Source organism: Coturnix japonica, chromosome 5 (genome assembly GCF_054131305.1).
Source record: "Coturnix japonica strain WE chromosome 5, WE-NBRP24, whole genome shotgun sequence".
NCBI lineage: Eukaryota > Metazoa > Chordata > Aves > Galliformes > Phasianidae > Coturnix > Coturnix japonica.
The window spans coordinates 40,755,600-40,766,461 of NC_140667.1; the positions used below are offsets into that span (position 1 = coordinate 40,755,600).

The 10,862-nt window shown below is 34.2% G+C and overlaps 1 long non-coding RNA gene across 1 annotated transcript; it reads left to right on the forward strand.

Moving 5' to 3' along the window:
• The first annotated feature begins 4,537 nt into the window (after positions 1-4,537).
• Positions 4,538-9,189, forward strand: LOC107315170 (uncharacterized). Its single transcript, XR_001555804.2, has 2 exons — positions 4,538-4,603; positions 8,015-9,189. It is a non-coding gene; the product is annotated as an uncharacterized LOC107315170 (long non-coding RNA).
• The last annotated feature ends 1,673 nt before the right edge of the window (positions 9,190-10,862 follow it).

A 10,862-nucleotide genomic window follows, 5' to 3' on the forward strand; every position in this document is an offset into this window, starting at 1 on the left:
CCAATAGAAAATACTTCAGCGGTTGTCATTTTATTCTTGTGCCTGCCTACAGACTACAAAGACATATGTGAAGTACACTTACCTTACTTCCTAAGGTGCACACACATACAAATATTAAAGCTTAACTGCTGAAACTGATGAAAGAAATAAGTAGTTCAGATAATAAAGTGTCACATCACTAGAGAAAAACACTTCTGCAAAATGTTATTGTGACTTATACATGCTTTTTTTTTGTTCTTTTTCCCAAAAAGTAACACTTAAGCAGTTTTTAGTCACTGATTTCACTCTTGATATTTTTCTGATTTTTCTGTGTTGACCCAGATACTGAATCTATTATATATGTGGAATTTTGTATCCAGGTGTTTGGTAAGGTAAAAGTTATACATTTTTCTTTTTAAACTAATTATTATGCAATAAAAAATGTGCATATAAATATAGCAATAGGATATTATAAAAATAGAAGTATATGATATAACTTAAATTTTTATGTAACTATTGAATGAACAATATAAGTTTTTTTAGTTAGGAAACAAATAGAATTTATGATCACAAATTACAAGTAATACATGAACCTCAATATTTGACAATTATAATAAAAGTGATTATATGCACTTATAGAAATAATTGGAATATTTTTACTAGATAATTTAATACCTTCCTTTTCTACAATGTAGTGTAAATAGGGTTATAAATGCAGTAAGCTCAGAAAATAACTACTTTATGTATAATTTTTAAGTAGATATAATTCATTTAGGGCTTAATCAGGAGTACTGCTTTTTAAATTTGAATAGGTTTTGTGTCAGGCATGCAAATCTTATCCTAATCTAAAATGGAGTATCTAGGCTTTCAGAAAGAAGACACTAATTTTGTGGGTGAGTTATATAAATCGCATCAAAAATTCTATCCATTTTCTTCTTTTCGTTCCTAAAATTTCATCCAATATTACACAGGAGCTACATTTGATTCGGCAAGAACTTTCTAGTTGGGTTTTCTATTCAGAAAACATTTCTACAGTGTGTTTTGATTTATGACACAAATCTACACAACATAACATTGTGTCTTGCAATAGTTATTGATGTACTTCAAATTTGACTCTACATTTGACTTGAAAAGTGTTAAATTATGAGTTTTGTCTACAGGAACTTGAGTTTTGTTTATCATGCCCATGAACAAATAATTAAAACATGTGCAGAAGTACAATACTATTTAGATTAAATTAATTTATGTCTGTCCTTGAAAGAAATTTGAATCAGAACCACGTGAACACACAACTGCTCAAAATAATTACCCTAAAATGAAAACTATTTTGTCTTGATATGAAAAGCTGATGGACAATTGCTTCATGAGTGGTCTTTTCATCAAGCTATTGAATTTGGCTTTGAGACATGCTAATTATTTCTGTCAGTTAAAGCAGTTAAGTGAGAAGCAAATCTCTTAAACATATGGCAAGGCTTATTATCAAATGAAAGCCAGATATCACAAAGATTTGGAGAATACATAGCTCTAAACAGACCTGAAAATGAAATCAAAATGCCAGTTTTAAAATCCCTACAGGAAGAACATACACCTTTCTTGAGAACATATGCCAAGACATACATATCATTTAAATATTTTTGATTGCACATTTATTAAAACACACGTTTATTTGAATCTGTTTTTACAACAGATGGCTCATTTGGTAAGCTTTGAGAGATACATTAAAGGAGAGGAGGGAAGTGAGGGGAAAGGAAGGAAAGGGAAAGCAGTCATAGAATGGTCTGGGTTGGTAGGGACCTGAAATATCATCTGGATCTATCCTCTTTGCCACCTCCCATCAGAACAGATTACCAAAGCCCCATCCAACATGGCCTTGAATACTGCTGGGTGGGGCATCCACAGCTTCTCTCAGCAGCCTGTTCCAGTACCTCACCATCATAGTTTATTCTAAAAATGTTTTCCGTAAGCTGCTGCAGACTTTTTAATTTTTTTTATTTTTTTTTTTAATGTTTGTTTCATATTGTCAAATACTCCAACGACACAGGCAGAACTTTTGTTATAAAATAGCAATTTATAAACTTTTTGTATTTCATTGATCATCCGTTACTGGCTTTTGTTCTAAGATATGCATTCTAAAAAATGTGTATTTTCAAATGGTTAAAAAGAAAACACCGGTGTCCTCAGGAAGGTATCATTAATATTTTGGAATAGGATGTAATAAAATCTACATTTTACAAGAAAAACAGCAGGAGAAAATCAGTTAAGTAGAACATAATTATCCTTTCTGGAAGATAGCCAGCGCACTAAATTATGAGGACATATCATCCAAATGACTATAAATTGTATTCTTCATTCATTTATAAGACAAAACTTAACCAGTTTGGAATTTCCTGAATTGTAGGGTTTTTGTAAAGAAAAAAGTTATAGTTATCCATAGAAATGTTCCTAAATATGAAATTCCAATTGTTTATGGTTGAGTCTTTCATTATTTTCAGCCCACTGAAATAACGTTGACTTTTTTTTTTTAAAAAAAAATTCTCACCTTTTTATAATATCAAATGAATATTTGCATTAAAGGAAAGCTTAATAATTAAAAATAGTGGGTGTTTTGTTTTGTTTTTGTTTTGTTTTTGTTTGTTTGTGTTTTTCCCATTATGAGACCCTTAGAAGTATTTTAAGAACTGTCTTTGTTTTTCTTTTTTCCAAAGTGCTCTGTTGGAAAGTTCTGATCAATTCTGATTCATTTACTCTGTACTTACACTATTTTGAGCTGATTGCCATAACTGGTTAACATAATTTCAAATGATTGCAGATATCTGCCTGGAGTTTTTCTGCCCCTAAAATACTAAATCATATCAATTTAATGGAAATGATATTTTCTGTTGTAACATCAACAGGAAAGTTGTTGCAGACATGTAGGAACACAAGTGTGAACTACCTGCTACCTCTTTGTCAAGAAAGAGTGGAGTCACTAAAGAATGGAGATTCTGATGTTCACCTAAGTACAGGGTTGTCTTGCAGTGACTTTGAAAATCCATTGATAAGATCAGTTGCTGCTATCTTTTCAGGAACAGATAAGTTTTCAACAAGCTACTGAAATACATGATAAGAATTATGTGAATAATTAGAAGATTGATTTGTCACACTCATACTTTTTCAATGGTGCAGACTGAGTGGATGTGAGTAGGTGATAACAAGGACATCACATTTTGCTACTGAACCTACTTGGTATGGAAAAGAAATTGTGGTCTCTTGAGGAGGACATCCTCTGAACTGGAACCACTCATTTTAAAGAGAATTCAGAGGCAAATGGGAGAATTGCTATATTTTGATAATTATTTAGTTCAATAATATCACTTATTTTAATTGCTCAACCATTGAAATAATATCTAGATCTGAACAATGTTCAGTCCAAACATAACTGGATTTGCAGAGCTGCTTCAGCACAACAAAGTCTGTGTTTTGGAAATAAATACATCTAGTGATGGGCTGTGATGTTCCTATACCCTTCACTGCTGTTGAGACTGTTACTGGCAGCTTCCATTGATGATTTTTAGCTTCCATTTCCTTCTCCTGGCTAATCACTGAACTCGCTTTTGAGGAATGAAAAGGACAAACAAAACATTACCTGTATGCACATCTTCCTAGCTGTTATTTTACATAGACATGCTGAAAAGCACTGAATGTGGTGGATTCTAATGTTCAATTTCTCTTCAGTATTTTAGGAACAATAATCTGTGTGCTGTCCTTGTTTCCTGTCTTTCTAGTCTACTCTTTTGATTTGTGCAAAGTTCAAATTATTTACCTTTTTGCTACATAAAACAAAAAACAACAAAAAATAAAACCATACCTATTTATGCATGGGTTAAAAAAAGAGTTTATTACTTCTGTGGTCATAAGTATATGTCTTCTAAAGTGTTTCCTGCTGAAATGTCATGCTGGCTAGAATTCAGCAGCAAATAAATATTGCTGTCCTCACTAATTTAAAACAGTGTGAGTTTTAAACCTATAACTTCAGGAGATTTATTAAGATTGCAGTTTTCATCGTCACCCCTTCAGTCTATCTAGACAGTTCAAAACAACAGAAACCATACTTTTTCAGTAATATGTCAGATGCTGCGAATTCAATTTCTTTAATTTCTGTCATGTATTAGAGCATGAGAGCAAGAACATGAAACTAGAAATAAATGTGTCCATTCAAATTGAAACTTAAATTAAATGAGTTTCTTTGATCAAAAATATTTCTAAGCTTTGACTTGATTTTAGTAAATGGGGCTCAACAGGGGATATTTCAAACAACTTTGCACATCTAAGAGTGGGTATCTACATTGAATCCCATGTCTTAATTTGGAGGTGAAATACATCCTTGAAATTAGACAAAGTCCCATAGTATATGTTATATTTTGTATTCTTTCGTAATAAAACCAGAGGTAACTACATGAAACACTAACTTGCATGTGTTTTTTACAGACATATGATGGACATGACATTTATTTGAATGAAAAATAAGAGCAAATTTTGAAATATCAACACTTGTCCTAAAACAGGTTTTTCTTTCTCAGCTCCATTTTAGCTCGAAGGAGGATTCAGGCACAGTGAGAACAGAAGGACAGAAGGTGGTTTGCAGGTAGGAGAGTACAAATAAGATCTTTGAGGCCAATGTTGTGTTGCTACTGTGGTATGTTTCAGTGTTTAATGTTTGTAATCAACAAAGCTGACAAATTTTTATGCAAGTATTTTACATCCTCTGTCAACATTTGTCCTTATAATTTTGAAATGCTGGTGAAGAATTTTGATCTGTTAGAAATGGACAAATTATACATAAATGTATTACTGGTCTTGGCTTTTTAGAAGATTCTCTACTCCAATATCTCCTTCGGACTGTGTCACTAATATGTCACATTTCTGGTCACAGATATTATTCCTTTGATTTGTAAAACAACTTTAAATGATAAAAAGTAGTTTTCTTCACATTTACTCAGAAGTTTAAACTTTACACTCACACCATAGTATATGAGAGTATTTGATTTTCTGCAGCTAAAAACAGGGAAGTCAATACCAAAACTGAAATTCTATCACAAAGCTTAGGTTTATTTCTTACTAACTGAATGATTTAAAATCTAATGAATTATATCTCTATTTATCCTTCAGCTTTTTCTTAGAGGGCAACCTCTGTGACAACAAGGCTATTCTTATTGGACAGTTACAATTGCCTCAAAATTCAAGTTTCAAGTGATACTAATTAGAAGCCTTGATTTTTATTTATTCATTGGTTTATATTAGTATTTCTAATCTCAACTGTTTCAGAAAATTTTAGAATAAGAATATTTTCTTTCATGCTTCTTAGCTTGGTGATGATAATAGCAAGGATAACTCTGAGATGTTGAGATTTTTTCTTATCTTTTGGTGGGATTTTTTTTTTTTTTCTTTTAATATATGTATCTAGGAGGAAAAAAATAAAAGACTATAGGGTGGAGGTGGAACAGAGATCTAAATTAGATCAAAATTTGTAACCTTTACCCAAAGTATAATTTCAAAAGTGTGAATGAAAACAGAGTATTTTACTATACCTGAAAGTAGGCCAAAGAGCACAGATTTACTCCTTGAAACTGATAACCTCTAATATTTAATTTTACTGTGCTAGTTATAACTGCCATTACTACACATAAACATGGATATGTCTCAACTTTCCCTTGTAGACAAAACTTTAATAATTTTCTCAAATGATATTCCATAGTAATGTATACTGTGACTAGTTCTCAAATGATATTCCGTAGTAATGTATACTGGGACTAGTCTGCTCTTTAAAATACCTTTGAAATGGTATGACAAAGAGAAAGGTGCCAGAGGGAAAGATCATAAGAGGAAAATACAAATGAGGAAAGAACTTAATATGTTAAGAAATCATCAATGATACCACTGGTGATTCTTGATAGTGTAACAATCTGTTCTTAACAATTTTCAAATTTCGGTGTTCTGTAACATCCACAGGCTGATACTTAATAATTTCCCTGGTTGAAGAGTTAATCTGAATCTGAATTATTACTGTTTCAGCTAAAACTTTTTTATTCCATTCTTTGGGTAGACAGAAAATATATTTTTGTTCTTTGCAGTAAGCAGGTTATTCTTGTCTCAAGAGCATTACAAAATATTCCTTCACTTTCTTCATTGCTTTTATGTAAATCAAAATCTAGCTTTTGAAATATGTTCTGATTTCTTAACTTCTACTGGCTGCTGATATTCCTGCAAATTTGTTTATTTCCTATCCTCTCTTTCTCCAGCTGATTTCTCCTATTAGATGCAACATGTCTTTACAGAACTGTGCTTTTTTTATTTTTTATTTTACAATTTGTCAAGATCACTTACATCTGAGTCCTATCTTCAATATGCTTGAACATGTGATGTTCTTCAGACAATTTGCCCCCCAGGAATCTCCTTGGATGATTTGTCCTCTGTTACCAAAACAATGAAGCTAGGTTAGAAACATAGAGTGGACTTTTACAGCAGGAGTCAGAGGCTCATTAATACCTGCTTCAGAACATCCTCACTAGAGGTGGTGATAAGTGGCATTAAACAGCACTCTTAAAAAACACATATTTCTCATTTTCCAGATTTGATGAATGCTGCTGGAAATTTCTCAATGGAATGTAACTTTTCTGCACAATTTTTATAATTCTATTGAAACTGTCATGGTTTAATAATTTTGTAATTGTGCTATCAGTATTCCACATCATAACATCATTTAAAGCATGAATAATTTTACTGAATCTGCAACTTACAGAAGACTACATCTCCCAGAGAACAACACGGTCAGAGATGGGTCACGGGACCTGGGCACTATATTATCTCTCTGGCAGTCAGGACTGATGTCTTTCGAGTTTTGACGTTCAGGGGAGCGTGTGGGAGACTTCCGCCATTTGCCTAGGTTCACAGTAGGCCTCTCGGTTTTGGGACTCATTCTCTCTCCTATTTTGCTTGATTCGTTAGCTTAATTTCAATTATATTATATTATATTGTGTTATCCTGTATTTCGATATAGTATTTAGTAAATAAGTGTGCCTCCTTTGATTATTGCTGCTGTTTTCTTTTCCTAATTAACTTTTCCTTTTGGCCTAGGGCCCCTGCGGGTCCCACGGCCCCCCTGTCTCGGACGCAGGTAGATTTTCATTTAAACCGTGACAGAAACAAATTCAAATTCACTGAATAACTTTTCTATCAAAAGAAGGAACTGAATGAAGTCAGGATTAGAATGTTTCATTTTCATAATTAATCCAAAACGGTTGTGGATTTTCTGTTTGTTTTGAATTTTGTTTTCTCTGGTATATTCATGTATGGCTATAAATACTACTTTGGTTAAGTCACTTGTTTTGAGGAAGAGGATATCAGCTGTTAACAACTGAACAATAAATATGAAGTAAATATCTGATGTAGTCAACTGCATGTTTGCCTTCTGAAGAATGTCTCCTTTCACCTGTGTGAGGGTGTTCAGAAAGTATGTTGACAATGTATTTTAGTAGTCTTTTAATTCAGTATTGTTTTGCGTGAACCTGCTGTTCAGCCTGATTCATTTGGGAGATAGCGAACTCCCAAAGTAAATAGAGTTAGGTGATCAGGCAAGCCAGAATGTTGCAATTTCAGACTGCAGAACCATGAACTATATAGTCACAATCAACTGCCTGGCAAAACAACATAAAGGTGCTTTTTTGTCTTAAATGCTTCTTCACTATACCGTTCAATAAAAGCAATTTGTGGTGTCCATGGTGACCTTTAAGTGATATTACAAGGTTTGCGGAGGAAGTGTATCTGATCAATAGTCAGTTCTTAGGGATGTCAGCACCTAAACTCTTGGATTCCTTTCTTGTTGGAATATAAATGTGGGTGTAAATGTTGTAATACTACATTCTGCAATGTGGGAATACAACTTATTTATATTACTATAATTCACTATTTTAAAGCTTCCGGATTTACTTAGATGTGAGGAAAAAGAAGTTATCTAGAAGTTATCACTGTTATTTTATTGGGTACTTTATTTTTTCAGTTTCTGGCTATCTGGAAAGCTGGCATGAGAGCTATTTCCTGCAGTGGATGGATGACATCTTGCAGTACCTGTGCTGCTGTGTGGAGGAAAAACGCCTGAACCATTTCCTCATAGGAAATGAGGACGTGCCTGCGGAGATTATCTTGCCACAGGAATTCCGAGCGTCCCAACCGCTCAACCTCCTCCAGCACCTGGTGCAAGATCCAGACAGTTATGAGCAGGCACTGCAGGAGTTGCAGGAGCTGCAAGATCAGCTCACAGGCCTGCTGATCTATAGGAAATGAGAGACACCCACTTGTCCTACAGACGAGCACTCTGGACATGGAGAAGACACCACTCAGCAGGCAGTCAGAATTGCTCCCAAATGCTTTCTCCACAACAAACCAACAGTGCGGTTGCCAGAGTGCTGAACTGAATATGCACAAGGGAGCAGCTGATGTGAGACTACTCTTTCCTTCCTTCACCACCGTGAGGACCACCTGGGGAGAGAGAAGATGCTCAGCCTCCTACAAACTCTCCAGGATATGGAGAAAACTGCAACCTGGTTCCAGGAACTGATGAGAGAAGCCTGGGTAGCTATGTCTCAACTGTCAACAGTGCAGCGCGAGTTGAGGCCCTCCGTCTGCTTCTGCAAGTTCCAGCTGACAATCACCTCTTGCAGAGTCCTCTGGATTGAGCTCAGGCTCAGGGTACAGCAAGAGGACTTGGACACATTTCTGTCCTTTGAGTAGGCAGGGGCTGTTGATAGCAGAAGCACGAGGAGGCCGCAGAGATGTGATGCAGCAGAGACTTCTTTGGGAAACAGCCGCTACAGCAGGCTACATCTGATGGATTTCAAAAGAAGGCAGCGTTTGGAGTACAGCAAGACCATGAAGACAACTATCTGAGCAGCCAGGAGACAGAGACAGCTAGACCCATATCCTGGTAGCCACCAGCGTTTCTACATATGCCTTTTAAATGCCGGGACCACATGGAGTGAAGAAGAATCATCTTTGTCCACACTGAAAATATGGTTAAATAGTTAAATATAGTTAATGTAGATCAGGAAATGCATATTATTATAATTTAATAATTATAATTATAATAAAATTTAATTAAAACTAATTAAAAAATATAAAAAATTATAAAACTATAAAATTTTATAAAAGTTAATAAAAATTAAAAAACAAACAAAACTAGTGGTATAAGTGCCCTTCTTTTGGTGAAACTCTCAGAAAACTCTCAGAAGTACTACATTTCTCAACTGCCTTTTAAGAATACAGTAGACATAAATACACCTACGCTAAAACATTTGCTTTTCAGCAAACCACAGAAGACAGAATACTTGGTAAAAACAGTTGCTTTGTTTTCAGTAATAGTTAGAAAATATGTCTTTGTTTGTTGACTAGCTCTTTAAAGGAAGGTTGACATTTTTGGCTCAGTCATGTGTAAGGGGCAGTGCCAAGAATTTCCCAAGGGCTGCAAAATTACTGTAGCTGTGAAAAGGGCAGAGTTTATATCTCCTCTGCAGTCTCTTGATGACAAATCAAGCACTCTAATGGAATGCAGCCAATAAATTTTCTCCTTTTTGTCCTTCCCCCATTCCTATACATAAATGATTTACAATAAAAAAGCAGGAGAGAAGGGAGGAAGAACATTCATGCTTCTGAACTCAAAAAAAGACAGGTTTTGAGACTATTTAGCATGTTTTGATTGTCCAACCTACCTTCAGCATTGTTAAGAGAGGAAAAAAAAAAGAAAATATAATTTGTAGAAACAAATCATGAAAACATGCAAGTATTAACCTACCTGCAAACAGACATAGAAAATATGTTAACACTGACTTCATAATACTTAATATCACATGCTGAGGCCTTTAAAGATAGGCATAAAATATGAGAAAGCTGACTTTAGCAGACTGACTGCATGCCACAGAAACATATTAACCATTAAGAAACAGCTAGAAGGATAGCTAGACTCCAGCAAAAATTGAAATACAGAAGAATACATTTGTATATATTGTTTTTGATTTGTTTTAATAGAGTGGGAAAAGAAAAAAGGAAAAAAGATGTTCAAATAAACAGAAATGTTAGTACCACATAGATTATCCTTTGGATTTCAATAAAACAGACACTTAAATTATTTCTACTTTGTTTCATTTATGGAAAGAATAAGAAATAGAAATATCTGGTCCAAGAGTTCTGAAATTAAGACATACCCTTTCTAAATTTCAGTTGCGGGGCTATGTTACTTGAGACACCTAACTAAGGTTACTAAGGTTGTACTAAAATCAAATGTCTTACTGACAGTTTGCATCATAGTCTGGAAGAACGCATGAAGGTTTGTCACACCAAACCATTGGCCATAGCTCTCAAAGACAAAATTCTTCAAGGGAAAATGATTATAGAGATGTTTGTGAACATACTGAAAGTTCTGAAAAGCTGAGATTCCTTGTTTGTTCCTTCCCACTACCAACAAAGAGCAAATGAGCATGAAATTTATGTCAACAACTTTGTCTAAGATATGAGCTTTTGTTCAAGGACTGAAGATTATGATAGTAAATGATTGAAAGGAATATAGATGTTAAGAAGGAAAAATGAGATATAAAAAAACACAAGCCAAAAAAAAGGGATGAATAAATGGAGAGAGAAGTAAAATTTTCCTACTGAAGTAAAATGATTTGTTGTGTTATTGTTGTTAAAGTTACTCATGAAGAGTTGTTTTATTTTTGGAAGAAAGTCATGCCAGATTCATAACATGATCCTGCGTGAATGCAATAGTACACTCCCAAAGCATCATTCTGCCAAGGTCTGTGTGCTTCCTTTACAAAAAAACCTTGTGGGCTTTCCAAAAGAGATTTCAAAGCAAC